We start from the raw sequence: 16,945 nt of genomic DNA, 5'->3' as shown, positions 1-16,945 counted from the left end.
CCACTATAAAACTAGAAGACATTAGTCAAACTACTTTAAAAGTTTCAGAATGGGAATTGTCGAACACAACACGTGGTTTACCTAGCTAAATGCACAAAATGTTCCTGTTTTTTATGTGGGGAAAACTGACAGGTGTCCAAGGAACAGAATATATAATTTTTATTGCATTAGGAAAAAAGACATAACTAATGCATTGTATAGACACCTTGTCAAAAGCCCCAGTTGTGAAGAGTTCAAATTTGCCATATTAGAACATGTGTTTCCTAACCCCAGGGGGGTAATATTAGTAAGAAATTAAATGAAAGAGAAACTAGATGGCAAATTTTACTGAATTCAACAGTACATTCAGGTATAAATTATGGTATATCCATCAAGCCTATTCTGGAACTAAAGGTGCAATCCTATTCTGGAACTAAAGGTGCAATCCTAATTAACAGTAGGGGAAGTACATGACCCCTTACAAAAGGCATACATTATATAATACACTTTTTAATAAACACATTTTTTAACTTGTTTTTAACATTATTATTTTCCTATTTTTTTTTCAGTTATATTTATAAAATGGGATTATATGTATTGTGACTTGTATATTACATTAGGGTATCTTATGCACATATACAACTCATTTTTATAGTAAAAGGGTTAAATTAGTTACTTTATTGAAGGCACTGTGCACTTTAATTTATGTGTTTAACACAATCATGAATTAATTTCTTGATTATTTCATGGAGCCGATTGGTTTACTATTGTATTTAAACAAGGATGGTATACATTTCAGTGTTCTGATGAAGGCTACAACATAGATGAAAGAGCTTAACTAATTGTAGTTTCAATGGTTATTAAAGTAAATTTTTTAAGTTTTTGGTGGATATTCTTGGATCCGGACACCCTATTCAGCGGAATTGTGTGTTTTAATTTTATTTGGTTGTCACCGTAGAATTTTGGACTTTTTACTTATTCCTTTTTACCATCGCTGGTAGAAATTTCTTCCATGTTTGACTGCAGTTGTGCATGCGTGTGTGCGTGCGTGCGTGTGTGCGTGCGTGTGTGCGCGTGAGTGCTTGTGTGTGTGCTTGTGTGTGTGCTTGTGTGTGTGCCTGTGTGTGTGCCTGTGTGTGTGCCTGTGTGTGTGCCTGTGTGTGTGCCTGTGTGTGTGCCTGTGTGTGTGCCTGTGTGTGTGCCTGTGTGTGTGCCTGTGTGTGTGCGTGCGTGTGTGTGCGTGTGTGTGTGCGCATGTGTGTGTGAGACTTTGGCCCAGTGGGCTAATTCTTTTTATTATTGTCAAAATAGTAGAAAAACAAAAAGGCACTTCTGGTTTTAAACAGTGCCAAGACTGTGAGCAAAAGATGCCCAACTCGGATGGGTATTTTTCTTGCGTATATTGTTTGGGTCCGACCCACTTGGATCAAGACGGAATGATCTGCCTGGCCTTTAGTAACAGGGCCTTGGTAGAGAGACGTAATAAATTGATATTAAAAGGAATGCTAAAATCGCCCTTTGAAGAAGCGTTGTCCAAATCCGATTCTTCCTCCTCTAAATCCGATCATACCAAAAAGAGGAGTCACTCTGTGCTGGTTTCCTCAATGGCACTGGTGGCTAAGAAACCCAAGTCCTTGGTTTCATCTGCCTCCTCAGAACTGAAGACTAAGATTCTGAAGTTAACGGAACTAGACTCTTCGGCACCAGCTACTATTTCCATGGCACCATTAGTGCCAGCTTCTTTAGTTTCCCGGTTGGTGCCGACTTCTCCAACTTCACCGTAGCAGACTCTACCCACCACTTTGCCAAAGTCTGAAGTCATACATGTTCCCAGGACAAGATATTCCCTTTTGCTAGGCCCCTTTCTGAGTCAACTTCCCAGTCCTTTTTTTGGAAAGGCCAGAATCTCCCTTGGGATTGTCTGTTCCAGGAGTCTCTCTGAGGTTGATGTTGTGAGGTTGGTGAATCAGTTTTTAGCAGCCAAGGGTCTTCCTGACCCTTCTCAGACCTCTCTTCCTGCTGGAATTGGGGTATTTTCTCCCAGGAGTCCTCTGAATTTTCCTCCTCTTACCTCCTCAGGAGGCTTAGAGCCCACCTCTTCAATTTCCCCTGTTCCAGCTGTCCTGGTGCCGATAGGCACTTCCTCCTCTGTTCCAGAGGCTGCTCAGACATCTTCTGTTCCCTCTAAACCAACAGATTCCTTTAGCTCAGCTGTCCGTTCTGACTGTTTTGGATCGGCTCCTGGTTTTTATTCGGAGTTGTCCTTAACTCTGGAAGCCCTGACAGTTGTGGGCTTTACCCTGGCTCCTGCATCAGAGGGCAGTCTGTTGGTGCTGGATGTGACCTGGGTTCCGAGGTTGCCTTTCTCAGTTCCGGGCTCCCATCCCTCTTTAAGGGGCCTGCCTTCCAAGTCATGGGGAGGCATTAGCCTCTGTGGGCTCCCAGCTGGCCCCTTCTGTATCGGAGTGTCTTATGTCAGTACCTTCTGGTCCAGAGCTGCCACCATCCTCCACATGGGGACAGCGAGCACCGAAGCTACAAGTTACCTCTGTGCAAGGCCCCTCTTCTTCAGAGTCTTCCTCAGAGATTCCCACTGAGGAACCACCCCAAAAGAAGACATGCAAGAGGAAGCACTTGGATTCCCCAGAAGAATCCATCACTGAAGACACAGACTTAGATGATGGTGACCGGTCACCCCCTAAAGATGTCTCCTTTGGAGACATCCTGCAGATACTCAGACAGAGGGGTAATTGGCAGCCCAAAGACCTGATCTCTGAGGAATCTGTGTACTTGCAAGCCTTTGGTGCTCACCCATCTACCTCCTGGGTGACCCCACCCACTGATGATCTCATTAAATTTATTGCACAGTGGGTGTGGAAGGCCCCTGATTCTTTATAGCCCATTCCGGGAGACCAGACAAAATCTTATCAGTCCCTGAAGATCACCAATATTGGGCCAGGGGCTTACCAGCAGATGCCATGGTGGTGGCGGTGAGAGTCCCACTGTCCACCCACCTAACCGAGAGTCTAGGATGATGATTAGATTTGGAAAGTGGGTCTGTGCTTCATCAACCTTCGCCCTAAGGTCCTTGAATTTCATGGCACATTTTACTAGACTTCAGAGGGATCTGATTAAGGAGTTATTGGATACCCTCACTGGTGCAGTGTCTGAAGGGGTGCAGGATAAAGTTGTGTCACAGCTGGCCACCCTGTAGTCTGTATCGAACTTGTCCATGCGGCTCATCACACATGCAGTCGAAGGGACGACCAGAGTAGCGGGTTCAGGCATTGCCAAAAGGCACCATACCTGGATACGTTTGTGTGAGTTCGCAGAGCTTTTCGTCAGTGCTTCCTTTGACGGATCATCCCTGTTTGGCTCCAACGTCAAAGACGCACTGGCCAGGTGCAAAAAAGATGGAAAGACACTTTCTTTTGTGGGCATTCATTTCTCTACTCCTCAGAGATCCTACTCCAGGAATCAGAGGAGTGGAAAGATGTGGTTCAAGAAGTCCCATGGACCTTTCCAGGACACACGTGGTGGTAGCTCCACTCAGGGCAGAGGGAGGAGCTCTAATGAAAGACGCCGACCCCATGGCAGAGGTGGTCTACAAAATCAGGGTTTCCGAGACTTCTTCTGTGGACAGCTCTACTAGCGCTCCTGAAAGGAGGCCCGATTGCTTACCTCTGGAAACAGTCAACAATCAATTCAGGGGAAGCCTTTCATTGCACTCGACAGCCTAGCAACAAATAACTTCAGATACTTGGGTGCAGAAGATCATAACCAGATGTTACCATATCTCCTTTATTCTTTTCCCAAGATCACAAAGAAGAATCCCCCATGTTCCACTCAGCCAGAGGGACCTGAAGCCTTGGAGGTTCAAAAGCTGCTAGAAAAAGAGTCATCTAAGAAGTCCCACCAGACTAGATAGGATCCTGATTTTACTCAAGGTTCTTTTTAGTGCCAAAAAAGACAGGGGCCTGAAGACCAATTTTGGACCTCAGCCTTCTGAACAAATTTGTTCAGCAAACAAAATTCCAGATGGTCATGGTTCCGTCTATACTTCCCCTTTTGTAGAGGAAAATTATTGGATGTGCTCTACCTTCAAGATGTGTATTACCACATAAAAATGGACAAACACCCCAGAAGGTATCGCTTCTTTAGGCTAGGAACCAGTCAATGTTCATAGTGCTATACTGCTGCAGTCATCACACTTCAGTTATCCTGTCGTCAGGCGGTCCCGCAGTCGGCCGAATCCCAAAGACTTGGTCCGGCGTCGGTTGTCGTCGCCTCTTCCCTGACATTAGTGCGACAGGGGTATAAAAGAGACAGCCGACGCCATTTTCTTTAGTCTTTCTTGCCGTGCGGTGCCCGAAGCAGAAGCAGTTCGCGAGTGCCGGTCGGCCAGCTCCTGAAATTTTCGAATCGAGTTTCAGCCTGAAGTCTTCTCTAAAGCCAAGTACCCTGTTGGGGAAACTTTTCTTACCTCAGACCGATGTCAGACAAAGTTAATAATTGTATTTCTTGTGGGAAGCAAATACCTCATAAGGATTTTCATTCTTATTGTATTCCTTGCTTAGGCGCAGACCACACCATCTGTGGTTGTCGGTTTTGTGCTAGGTTCAACAAACATACAATTAAGCGTTGGGCAGAATTCGCCCAGCATTATTTTGGCAGAAAATTTAACTATAGCATGCCGTCGGAGCAACCGACATCAGCAATGATTAAAAAAACGCAAAGATAAGGACCGGCCGCCAAGGCCAAGACCAGATACCGAGGCCTCTGCAAGGCCTGCCGCCGGTTCTCCGGTTTTCAGCGAGGCGCCTTCGCTGCCCCTGACTACCACTGATTCAGAATTTCTGACGGCATCCCAAACCGAAACAGTTGGGCCTCAGGATCCGGTTCCACTTCACTCCTCGGACACCAGCCCTGATGGGGATCTGGAAATTTTGGATAGGCCTTCGGTCTCAGAGGGTGTTTTCAAACCAACAACTGCCTGTGCCAAGCCTCATGCTAAGCTCAAAGCCCCCTTGAAAATTAGAAAACCGGGGCCACACACCCCCACACAGGCTCCTATGCCTAAAAAACAGATGCTTTAGATGGCCGAGGATTTAATTACCCTTATCAGGGGATCCCAACCCCCTCCTGACAAAAGGCCTAGACTGGAGGAAGATTATCCTTCCTCTGACCAAGCATCCGTTTCCTCAGGCATCTCTGACGACCAGGATTACTCCTTCCCTCCTTATGAAGACTCAGATGCTGAAGAGTCCATTCCCTCTGTCTCCCCACCTGAAGACTACTCTTTTGGGGAAACTTTACACACCATGAGGGAACACTTCCACTGGGAAGGCCAAGATTACTCTGACTCCAAGAAAAGACTCCGTGAGTTTCTTCTTCTTCCACAGCATAGACCCCTGGCAATCCCTCCAGTTTTAGACATTTTGGATGATGTTTTCTCTGAATCCAGTTTAAACCCAGATTCTTTACCTCCAGCACCAAATAAACCAGACAGATACTACCGAGTTCCTGATTCTCATAAGTTTCTATACAAAAGCCCTAATGCTGACCCCAAGACCATTTCCCAGGGTCCCAAAGGGGTTAAGGCCTCTACTGCTAAGAACCCACTTCCTTCTGAAAGAGATTCCAGAGCATTAGAAAGATGGGGAAAGAAAGTGTATACATCTGCCACTTTGGCCATGAGGGCATTAAACTGCCAATTCCACATGCTAAAATACCAACAGTATTTGATGACACAGTTAAAGCAGAAGCTGATCCCTCAGACAGGTCAACTAGATTTGAAAGAGATGCAGGATTTGCTTCATGCAGCAGAACAGGTGGGAAAACATACCTTACAGTGTGGTTTTGATTCATTGGAAGCCTCATGTAGAGCAGCTGTCACAGGGTCTGTCATACGTAGGCATGCTTGGCTTAAAGAACAAGCCTTACCAGAACATGTCAAAGCAAAGTTATTGGATGCCCCATTGCCGAATGATGTGTTATTTGGTATCAAAGCAGAGGAAGTTTTGAAGAAAATGGAAGAAAAGGCAAAATCTATGCAAACAGTTAAAGATTTTTTACAGGTACAACCTCCTCGTTTCAGCAGAAACTGACCATCAAAATACTGGTGCTTTCCTGCATCAGACAGACCCCAAAGAGGTAGGTACAGGTGCCCAAGGGGCAGAGGCCAGCCACAAGGTTCTTTCAGGCCTAGACAATGGCATACAGCAACTCAAAGAGGTGGAGACGAAAGATCTCAACCCTTCAGGAAACAAACACAATGACTTCCCTCTTCGCCTGCCAAGCAAAATTAACCTGGCAGCACCTTTGGGAGGGGGAACTGGCTCCATTTCCACAAAATTGGCACATCATAACAAAGGACAAATGGATTCTGGACATTATTACCCGAGGCTACAGATTTCACTTCCACACTTTACCACAGATGAGAGGCATGCCAAATCTGCCTCCAAACCAATGGACAGAGGCTCAAACGCAAATTTCAGCTCTCATGGATATGAAAGCAATTCAAAATGTACCTACAATAGAGCAAGGTCAAGATTTTTACTCAAGACTGTTTCTAGTCCCAAGAAAGGACAAAGCCTGGAGGCCCATCTTAGACCTCTCAATTCTGAACACATACCTGGAGGTACCCAAATTCAAAATGCTCACACTTAAGCAGCTCCTTCCCATGCTGGGCAAGGGGTCTTGGCTGGTAACGTTGGACCTCAAAGAGGCATACCTGCATGTCCCTATCAGACAAGATTGCAGAAGATACCTCAGATTTTTGGCAGGTACAACGCATTATCAATTCTCTGCATTGCCCTTTGGCTTATCTACTGCGCCCAGAGTATTTACGAAATGCCTGGCGTCAGTAATAGCATATTGTAGACAATGAGGATCACAAATTTATCCATATGTGGACGACTGCCTGATCCAAGCGGACAGCAAGGACATTCTATTACAGCATCTGGCTTTTGTAACACAGCTGCTCAGTTGCTTAGGGTACACAGTAAACAAAAAGAAGTCAAAACTAATACCCTCGCAACAGATAATATTCCTGGGTGCCAGCTTAAATACAACGACCTAGATGGCTTACCTCACGCCAGACAAACAAAAACAATTGACTAAATACTTCAAAAAGATAGCAACTTTTACCCAGCTCACTGCAAGGAAAATCCTGCAGGCATTGGGGTTCATGGCATCATGCATTCAACTAATCCCGTATGCAAAGCTGCATATGAGAAAATTACAATGGTACCTGAAAAGTGTATGGTCTCAACACAGGCACAGCCTCGAAACAAATATACCTATCATTCCCTGCCTTCAAAAAGAGTTCCTGTGGTGGGCTCAAGCATGTCAAACAAACAAGGGTCTTCCTTTCGTCTTACCTCCAGCAAACCAAACCATGACAACAGATTCTTCAGACTATGCCTGGGGAGCACACATGGCAGGACAGTGCATACAGGGCAAATGGTCTCCAAAACAAATGCATCTTTACATCAACCAAAAGGAGATGCTAGCTGTGCAAAATGCACTGACAGCCTTCAAGGACCTCTTGCATCCAGGACAACTTCTAATGAAGACAGACAACACCACAGTTATGTGGTACATAAACAAACAGGGAGGAACACACTCCTACCCTTTATGCAGACAGGCTATGACCTTATGGAACACAGCTTTGACCTACCAAGTACAACTACAAGCACAATTCCTGCCAGGAAAGGAAAACATATTGGCAGACGAATTAAGCAGAAATATGGTAGACCCTCACGAGTGGAGACTACACCTGCAAGTATTTTCAATGATAACTCAAAGATGGGGATGTCCAGACATAGATCTATTTACCTCCCCCAACAATTGCCAATTACAAAAATTCTGCACAAGGACTTATCACTCCGTAGCCTGGAAAGTGGATGCTCTATCATTCAGTTGGACAACACTGACAGTCTATGCCTTCCCTCCACTACCTCTACTGACCAAGGTATTATTGAAGGTCAGATCAGAGAGACCACAAATGATCCTCATTGCTCCAGACTGGCCATGCCAGCACTGGTACCCATTACTAAGGAACTTGACTCACAGCCCTCCATGGATCTTGCCTCAATTCCCACTACTGTTGACTCAGAAAAACTATCAAACCCGTCACAGCCAGCTCAGAACTTTAAATTTAGCTGCATGGAGAATTCCTTAAATTATCAATCTACACTTCTCTCAAAGGACGTCCTGAATGTAATTATTGAGGCCAGGAGGCCCAGCACCAGGAAGACTTACTCAGACAAATGGAAAAGATTTTGTGCATGGCATCAGGCTAAAGGTCAAAATTCTTGGACACCAAACATTCCTCACATACTGCAATACCTAACTGAGATGCTACACAAAGGCCTTTCCTTCTCCTCCATTAAGATCCATGCTTCAGCCATTTCAGCTCACTATAATACGGATCCCCCAATTTTCTCACACCCTTTACTTAGGCAGTTTCTCAGAGGGGCTAAGAATATAAGACCCCCCAGAAAACCACCAACACCAACTTTGGACCTGAACTTCGTTTTAGAAGAGTTAACACTACCTCCTTTCGAACCAGCTTTCTCAGCAGAACTACAATACTTGTCTTGGAAAACAGCCTTTTTACTGGCTATTACCTCAACACGCAGGGCCTCAGAACTACAGGCACTTATGGCAGTGGAACCTTTCATCATTTTCCATCAGGACAGAGTCTCCTTACGAACTGTAACCCTACCTTCATGCCCAAGGTAGTATCCAGTGTGGTTTTGAATCACACCATTCATTTACCCACCTTTTATCCTAACCCACAGAATAAAGGAGAAAGGCTCCTTCACTCTTTTTGGACATTCACAGACAGCTACGTTACTATTTAGATAAGACAAATCTTCAGAAAAACTGACCAACTCTTTGTATCATATGCTGCAGGTTCACAAGGAAAGGCAATTTCAAAACAGACCATCTCCAGATGGATAGCACACTATATCCGCTTTTGCTACTTGCACCATGGGAAGGCAGTGCCTGTCAATATTAGATCCCATTCTACCAGGGCTACTGCAACCTCAGCAGCCTTTCTCAGAGGGGTTCCAACCAAAGACATTCTGGAGGCAGCTACTTGGAGTTCAGTGCACACCTTTACCAAGCACTACCACCGTCCATTATACTCAAAAACCAGAGCTGGTTTTGCCACTGTAGTTCTGCAGGGTATCCTAGCATCACCTAACCCAGTTTAGTACCAGCCACCCTTCCATAGCTTTGGGATTCTACCCAAGTGTGATGACGGCAGCAGTATAGCACGATGAACATAGTACAGTTTTGTACCTACCATAAATGTAGATGATTGAGTGGTTATACTGCTGCAGTCCAGATTACCCAGCCTCCATCCCCTCTACATACCAGGGTGTTACTTACAACTCCATGTACATCAATCTATTGGATGCATGTCTATATGGTGTATTTGCTTACAGCTACTACTATGGCTTATCTACTAAGGTATTGTTGCATTACTACTGTATTGCCTTCCTAGTTGGGGGCACCTGACATCTGGGGCAAGAAAAACTGAAGAAAATGGCGTTTGCTGTCTCTTTTATACCCCTGTCGCACTGACGTCAGGGAAGAGGCGACGACAACTGACGCCGGACCAAGACTTTGGGATTCGGCCGACTGCGGGACCGCCTGACGACAGGATAACCCAAGTGTGATGACTGCAGCAGTATAACCACTCTAACATCTACATTTATGGTAGGTACAAAACTGTACTTTTCCAGTTTAGAGTGCTGCCCTTTGGTCTCACCACACCCCCAGGATGTTCACCAAATGCATGGCAGCAGTCACAGCTCATGTGAGACTACACAGATTCCAGGTGTTTCCTTACTTAGACTACTGGCTCCTCACCTCCCCCACCATATATTGCTTCAAGCCACAACATTCATTCTACACCTGTTTGGGCATCACTGTCAACAGAGAAAATTCTCAGCTGACTCCCACACAAGGCTTAGAGTTTATAGGAGCTTGTCTCAACACAGTCTGTTGTGTAGCTTCTCTCCCTCTTCACAGACTACAATTGATAAGGTCTCAAGTACAGTTTATCATATCCAAAGAAAAAGTCCACACTGTTCTTGTGCTCCAAGCTTTAGGATCCATGGCAGCAACCATCACCGTAGTATCTCTGCCAAGATTTCACATGAGGCTCCTTCAGTGGCTGTTGGCTTCACAATGGTCCATCCTAACACATCTTATGACTTACCCCATTGTAATAATGGGTCTTTGCAAAAAGGATCTATCCTGCTGGATGCAGTCAGAGAAAATTCTCCTGGGACATCCCTTTATTCCTCCTCAGCCCAAGGCCATAGTGGACGCTTCCCAGATCGGTAGTGGACGCTTCCCAGATCGAGCGGGGGAGTATTATGTGGTAAGAATAGTTCAAGGCACTTGGTCTCTGCAAGAGGCCAATTTGCACAACAGTGTCCTGGAACTGAGGGCAGTGCTCTTAGCATTGCAAGCCTTTCATTCTGCCCATCTCTGCAAGAGGCCAATTTGCACAACAGTGTCCTGGAACTGAGGGCAGTGCTCTTAGCATTGCAAGCCTTTCATTCTGCCCTCCTTCCAGGGACAGTTGCATTTCAGTCGGACAACATATCCGTAGTATGGTACATGAGCAAACTGGGTGGAACCAGATCTTAGCCCATGTGCCGGGAAGCTGTCAGAGTGTGGCAATGGGCGATATCCTCCAACTGCTTTCTAGTAGCAATGCATATCCCGGGGAGCTACAACGTGATAATGGACAAACTGAGCAAATGCATTCTCCTGCCTCACGAGTGGTCTCCCAATCCCAAAGTGGCGAAGGAAATTTTTCGTCGATGGGGCTAGCCTTGCTGCATCCTCTTTGTTTCCCCAATAGACAACAAATGCAGCAGATATTTTGCCCTAATCCCCCCTCAGGGGGAGTCACCGAGAGATGCTCTCCTACTCAATGGGCCCTCGGGTCTCCTGTACGTCTTCCCCCTCCATTTCCCCTCATCCCCCTCTTCTTGAAGAAAGCCCAAAGGTTGAGAAACCAAGTGAACCTCGTTGCACCCTTTTGGCCCCAGCAAATCTGGTTCCCTTTTCTTTGGCCTCACCTGATTTGCCAGCCATGGTTTCTGGACCCAGTTCCAGGCCTGCCGTCTCACCAGCAGGGACTGGTGCACCCCAACCTTCAAACTCTCAAGCTGACAACTTGGTTCCTACAGTTCCATAAGTCACCAGGTAGAATCACTTAACTTCCCCAGTACAAAAAAATCCTTCTGTCTTCCCATAGACTATCCACCAGGAAACTCCATCTTAGTAAGTGGAAGAAATTCTCTATTTTGGCCTATAAGAATAAATTAGACCCCCTTTCGGCTGCTGTTGAGAAAGTTTTCAAATTTTTTAGCTTCCCTTTTTGATCAAGGAGCTGCTGTTTCCACCTTTAAAGTTCAGTTAGTGGCCATTTCTAATTTTCACAATAGCTATGATGACCATTCTTTAATTTCCTGTCACTTATGCAAAGTTTTTCTTAAAGGTGCCTTATGTCTAAAGTTCCCATTCAAGGATTCTATACCTCCGTGGGATCCGACACTGGTTTTGCAGTCTTTAGTACTTCCTCCCTTTGAACTAGCAGCCACTTGCTGTTTGAAATTTCTCTTGTGGAAAACTCTTTTTCTAGTAACCATTACTTCTGCCAGGAGGATATCTGAAATTCAAGCATTATGTGCAATACCCCCAAATCTGATTTTTCATAAGGATAGGGTTTCGTTAAGGACCAACCCTTCCTTTCTTCCAAAGGTGGTGATAGAATCTAATATTAATCAAGCTATTGATTTGCCCGTTTTCTTCCCCAGCTTTTCCAGTAAAGGTGAGTATTGTTTACATTTACTGGATGTTCATAGACAATTAGGTTTCTACCTCGTCAGACTCAAGAGTCGAGAAAATTGGACCAATTATTTGTTTTCTTTTTAGGTCCAACTCTGGGAAGATCTGTCTCAAAATTTACCTTGTCAAGATGGCTAAGAGATTGTATTACTTTCATTTATACTCATAACAACCACAAGTTATCAGTGCCTGTAAGAGCACATTCTACTAGATCAATTGCCACATCAGCTTCTTTTCATTCCAAAGCTTCCATAGATGAGATATGTGCAGCCGCAACATGGGCTACGCCTCATACGTTTATCACTTATTACAAATTGGATATGGTCTCCAGGGGAAGAGCATCCTTTGGCTGGACGGGTCTCGGGGAAAATCCTTCCATAAGGCCACCTAGGACCTGAAGTAGTTGGGAACTCTGTCCCATTGGTCAAGAATGAATGAAGATTGACAACACCAGATAAGTTATGTACTCGCCATAACGTTCCATCTGTGTTGTCAATCTTCATTCATTCTTGACATCCCACCCTCCTTCCCCTGCTGTAGATTTCTTAGAGGATCGGACACTTGTCCTGGGAACCTATAGGTTTGATCTTGGACATAGCTTCTACCTTGGTTTATATATTCTTCTGTCTTACTTTGGCTGCAAACTCAATCTGTGGTAATGGAGAGGGGCATTGTGGGTAGAGTCTTAGCTCAAGAGTTTTTTTGGCTGGTGCAAGCTGTATAATGGCCGAGCTGGTTCCGAAGATCAGAACGGAGTCCCATTGGTCAGGAATGAATGAAGATCGACAACACAGATAGAACATTATGGTGAGTACAAAACTTGTTTTTATTTGCATACTGTACATTGTTTTGTTACGTTATGATGTTTACTGGACTTGAGTCTGTAATTGGTCATTGTTTGATCAGCATTCTAACCCAGTAAACAAATCTAAATAACCAGCAAGTAAAGCCAGTTTCTCCTGTCATTCATACCAGTTGGAACAGTGAATTTCTAAACCTTTTATTTTCCTAGCTAGATACTCCCAAGTATAATGCAAATAGAAGTGGGGAAACCGGGCATCCCTGCCTAGTTCCTCTTCTCAAACTAGGTCTGTTTGAAACGGGACCTCCCACCTTTATTCTTGCCTCTTAACTATAGTATATTTTCATATTAACTCTCTTTTTTTTCTTGGAAATCCATATCCTGCTGTTGCACTCGTATAGTTGTAGCAAATCTGTCAAATACTTCTCTTCAGAAAGACTTGCCAACTATAATCATTGTTTTTGAATGTCTGCTTCCCTTCCACAAAGATTAGTCTGCGTTTATTGATATTTCCTCCCCACACAATATGCTTAACAGGTTAGAATTCTAAACAGTAAGTTTTGCGCAGGAAGTTGCCCTTGGAAAGAAATGAGTTAATATTCTACAAAAATCACTAGATAATGATATAACTAGCCAATTTAAAACAAGCTAAAGAGAAAGTGGCATCATGAAATAAATATTTATTTGACATTTGTTAACCAGGTTAGTATGACTGGGCGAAGCCCTTTTTCAGCAGAGACCCGAGGAGAAAAGCTCCAATAGTACATTACTTAAAAACATTATATAACTCCAGTAGTACAGTCCTTAAAAAAACATTATGTAACATGGACAACAGTTGCTAAAGAAAAAAAAAAACTAGAGTATATATGTGTAACAGAAAGTAACTTGGTCAGTTTTTACCTGTGAGTAAACTCAATATAAGTTAAACACAGTACAAATCTGAGACAAAGGTAGCATATTGTATATACATGTTGGAGGTAATAGAAAACAAAGAACAGTTGTAGAAGAAAATGGGAATATGATTGCAGTAGGCGATCATAGGATAGAAAAACGGTAAAGAAGAGGCATAGAAATATAATGAAATATCAAGCCGTACAAAGAAACTGAGTAAAAAAGGTAGTTATGGTGCAAACTCAGGTGAAGAGAGAATAAGTATTTGATATAGCAGCAGTGGAAAAAGAAAGAATCCCAGGGAAGGAAATCAGTGATAAGACTACCGAGGTAGCAGTCAGGATGACAGGAGTATTAGGAGATGAAGACAGCATTATGTAGGATCATGACAGAGACATGACCATGATTTGCGGAGGTAATCTTTTATTGCTATTTTAAAGGTTGTAGGGTTGGTGATGTTTCTGATATTGAGAGGTAATTTATTCCAAGCATTTGCTCTGTAATAGGAGGAGAGTGATTTACCAATGTTTTTATTGGGCTTGTACACTTGCAATAAGTTCTGTTGAGAGCTGCGAAGAGAGTGGTTGGGAGTATAGGGCTGAATAAGGGTGGAGAGAGAGGGACATGAAGAAGGTAGATGTAAGATTGAAAGAGCCACGAGGAATTGAGGTATTAATATTTAGTGATGACTTTGAAATAGTGTAAAGCAGAAGTTTGTCAGGTACAATAAAATGAATTGGAGAGATGTGGTAAACTTTACTTTTTTCCTCAGTGAAATTATCTTTCGGGACCAAAAGTTGAAGAGTATTCACATCTTCAGACCTTTTCTGGGTGCTGCTGCATGTGACCCAGAAGTCCTGTCCTCCTGCATCTTGAGAATTGCTTTCCTCTCCTGTTTCCTTTTCTTCCTACTGTTTGGTGAGTTTCCCCCCATTTTCCCTTCCAGAAGAGCTCAGGCCCTGCAGCAACTGTTTTTGATTGCTCAGTGGCCATGTTATAGCACGGATTTGCTTTTATTGTACCTCATAACTCTGCCAGCCACTTGCCTGCATATTTTCTTTGAGCTTCCCATGAGTAGTAATTTTACTGAAGGAAGTATGAAGCCGTCTTTCTAGCCAGTAACTCAAAATTTGCCTGATTCCGAAATCCTGGTCCTTGAAATAGCATATGTTCTGACATCCTTGGTCATGTTCATCTGCGTAATACCCCACCCTGTGTTAGCCTGAAGACATGGTTCTACCCTCTTTATCACACATCACTTCAAACACAATATGAACCAAGACATCATCCTGCATTCTATGTACACCATGGTTGTACCCTGCTTACCATTTTGCACCATGTCCACACTGCAGGGGAACATCACTCTTTGTTGTATCCCTACCATCTGCAGCATCGCAGCCTCCTGCATACTGTTTGTACAATGACCCTGTGCTGCAGACTGTGGTACCACCTTATATACTATAACCCAGCCTCTGCAGTATGGCTGCATCCTTCATACTGTGTGACAGTGATCTCGGCAGATATATTACAACACCTTGTGCAATATAGTAGCATAATGTGTCTTTCTCTGCATAGTGGCACTGTTCTGCACCACTGCCTGCACTGGGACCTTGCATATAAACTGGGCCAATATACTGTACACTTTGGTGATGTCCTGAAACATGCTGTGCAGACTGTCCACACCCTGTACTCATTGGTACCACAGTGCATTTCACTGTGAACTGTAGTACTGTCCTGTGCACTTGCTGTCACTCTATTGTTCATTGCGGTAGGTTCATAGGTACATGGTTATATACTAGGCTAATGACCATCAGATCCTTTATAAGCCTAGCTCTGCAATCCATCCCACTTGTATCCTATGTATCATGAGCATTTATTAGGAGAAGGTATGTTAGTAAGGAAGTTTCTAGAGTTTATATGTATGTTGGGGGGATATGTTAGTTTGGGAATTGATGTCTTCCTCTGTCTATCAGAGAGAGAGAGAGAGAGATGGGGTCCAGACCTGGGGTAAATTTCTGATTTCATATCCACTGGTGAAGGTTATGCTTAAAAAGTGTTAGTGATGGATTCTGCTTCACGTGGTTAGGGAGCCTGCTCCAGACCATAGGGATCCTCTGAGACAACGTATCTGTCTCTCCAACATGTCTTATTTATGTCACAAGCAAAATTTAAATCACTGGAGCTAGTGGTTCTGATGTTGCTCATTTTGTGGATGTTCAAATGGTCCGTCGGAGTTGGATCTGAGGATGCCTAGTGTGCCAGGCATAGATCGCCTTTCAGTAACCTATAGGAGACAAAGTATAGAGACAGAACTTTAAGAGAATCCATATAGGACAAAGTGTTTATACCCTGGATTCTCCTGGTAAGGAACCTTTGCGGGTGTTCCAACTGATGTATATGTGTGGTCAGGTACATGCTGAATGGAGCATTATACTTAGCGGTGAGTCTGATGAGGGCTGAATAATGTGGCACTATGACTTCCTTGGACCTGGATGCAATTCCCTTACTTACAGGTTGGGCGACAGAATGAATTTCTTACCATTCTGTCTTACTTTTTCTATCACTGAAGTATCTGTTAGGTCACTGTACAGAAGTACTCTATACTGAAATCTGGCATATTATCACATAGGCAACAGAAAAGTATTTGAAAACCAGCACTTAGATGAAGTACATGTTCATCAGAGGTCATGACTGCATTTGAGATTTGCCTTTGTCCTAATGTACATTAACCTCAGGGTTGAATAATATTAAGTTTAGGGATTAGGAGGTATGGACACCACTGAAAAAAATGCTGTTTAAAAATGCAGGCTGATCACTGTTTGAGTTTGAATTTTTTTTGGTAAAATTAATTTTGTTGTGTTCACTTAGGTCCCCAGAAATAAATATTTGCTTGCAAGATCCCTTAAGAACAAAAGTATCACCCAACAGAATGCTGAGTTGCATCTTCCTGGGACAGATTTGGTGGAGGTAGTCCTCCTACACTGCTAGGCCACGTTTAAATGGGGTCCTACTCTGCTAGGTCATGTTTAAAGTACTTTTTATAGCTGTAGATGCCATAAAAGGAGAAGGCATCATGTAGCTGGAAATATTCTAGAGAAAGCCATCAGAAGGGTACATGAGATGAATGCTAATGCTCACAAGAAACTAGAAAAGCTAGAGTCATTCTTACTGGTGACCAGAAGAGACTGGGATGTGATATGATATACGTCATCATTCAGATTAGTGTGATGGTACTAACTGCTCCATGGATTTGCAAAAGTGCTTTTCTACAGAAGGGGTTGTGGGCTCACAGAATGGCGTATTGAGACAGGTAGTAAACCAGGAGTCTACTGATGCATTCTTGAGGGCACAGAACAGGTGGTGGAGTAATGAGGAAGATGGAGGTGG

The 16,945-nt window shown here is 43.8% G+C and overlaps 1 protein-coding gene across 4 annotated transcripts in view; it reads left to right on the top strand.

Moving 5' to 3' along the window:
• The window catches only part of TBC1D24 (TBC1 domain family member 24), a 526,383-nt gene that overhangs the window by 378,971 nt on the left and 130,467 nt on the right, over nucleotides 1–16,945 (top strand). The gene's annotated exons all lie outside the window — the stretch shown is intronic.

Source organism: Protopterus annectens, chromosome 12.part0 (assembly GCF_019279795.1).
Source record: "Protopterus annectens isolate FY-2018-M chromosome 12.part0, PAN1.0, whole genome shotgun sequence".
NCBI classification, from domain to species: Eukaryota; Metazoa; Chordata; order Ceratodontiformes; family Protopteridae; genus Protopterus; species Protopterus annectens.
The sequence above is the reverse complement of the archived record's forward strand: the minus strand, read 5'-3'. Positions and strand labels throughout refer to the sequence as shown.